The following is a 1,361-nucleotide window of genomic DNA, read 5'->3' on the forward strand; positions in this document are numbered from 1 at the left end:
CGAAAGACAGTAAGTTCCCCTCAGACATACATTCATATAAACTCCTACCCCTAACTGAATCGCGATTTGAATCGTCACATATTTGAATCGATTTTCAACTGGTTCGCGGTTAATCGTTACATCCCTAATGGTTAACATTACCCCTTTTTGCAAAAGTGCTATAAAACAAGATTTTAAACAAACAAACAAACCAGAAATGACCGGAAAAGGGATTCCGTGCCATTTTTAAAGGGGTCATGTGATGCGATTTCAATTTTTCCTTTCTCTTTGAAGTGTTGAGCTATGATACATATTTACTGCATGGGCAAATGTCACTTTAAGAGTTTGGCCTCTCAGTGCTGCTAACCAATGCTAATGTAATCGACGAAGGCTTAATCAAAACAGTTAAATGTTTATAAAGACGCTTGTTTTTATTTGGAATATTTTTGAAAGTTGCACAATATTGCGGCAAAGTCAACATCGTTAAATGCTTCACAATCCCTCGTTTAAGCCTGCAACATCTACCCAATAAGAGGCTACAAGCGAGCGGCTTGCACACGAATGAACGCTTGAAATGATGATGAAGATGATGAGCGCGAGCGACTGCAGGTGCGGCACATATTCAGCGCTCACATCCTCCATCATGTGCACCGAGCATAAAGCAGCGATGATGAGAACTCACATGTGCTGCTGCTGCTGCTGCTGCTGCTGGGTGTCTGATGCAGCTGAAACCTCGAGTGTCGCACTGGCTCGGATGATGGAAGATGATCAGGGCGCAGCGGCGGTGTTTAACGACGAGCTGAGCTGACCACCCGCGACGCTCGCTTTGAGCATTTGCAGGAGTATCGTCTCGAAGGCCAGCCGCGGCAGTCGGGCTTTAAGCGCACGCTATCGTCGCACTCGCGTCTCACCTCGCCATGCCTGGAAACTTCTCCGTTTGAAAAGGACTGCTGAATCCTGCTTTAGTGGCTCTGTCTTCCACGCCCCTCGCGCGCAATCAGACATTCCTCTGCCTCCTCCTCATCACAGCAGGCATCAGCGCACCTTTCACATTGCATGACATCGATATTTTGCAGGATTTCCAAGCAGCTCTTTTCCATACAGCAACAGCATGCAGTGAAGAGGAAACGGCTCTTAAAAAGTAATTCATACGCGTTCAACTCATGCGCATTAGTTCAAGTAGACCCTGTTTGTCACACAAAGCTGTCCACTTGTTAAATCATGACATAAGGAATTCTGTTTCTGGGTGCAAGCCTCTACTCGTTTCCATTCCTATCTCGAAAGGGTTCTCGGTGTCCCGGACACCAGTGTTTTAACCATTCATAAAAGATGACTATCTGAGATTTGGGTATGAGATAAAGGTTAAGATCATGATTCTTGCA

At 45.6% G+C, this 1,361-nt stretch overlaps 1 protein-coding gene across 1 annotated transcript in view; it reads right to left on the minus strand.

The window, feature by feature from the left end:
- LOC107698427 (serine/threonine-protein kinase WNK2) overlaps positions 1-1,105 on the minus strand; it is a 63,447-nt gene extending 62,342 nt beyond the window's left edge. Inside the window, exon 1 of the mRNA XM_016499433.1 lies at positions 662-1,105. The gene's annotated coding sequence lies outside the window, so the exon portion shown is untranslated. The remainder of the gene's footprint in view (positions 1-661) is intronic.
- Between the last annotated feature and the right edge of the window lie 256 nt (positions 1,106-1,361).

Source organism: Sinocyclocheilus anshuiensis, unplaced genomic scaffold (assembly GCF_001515605.1).
Source record: "Sinocyclocheilus anshuiensis isolate Anshui unplaced genomic scaffold, SAMN03320099.WGS_v1.1 scaffold1662, whole genome shotgun sequence".
Lineage (NCBI taxonomy): Eukaryota > Metazoa > Chordata > Actinopteri > Cypriniformes > Cyprinidae > Sinocyclocheilus > Sinocyclocheilus anshuiensis.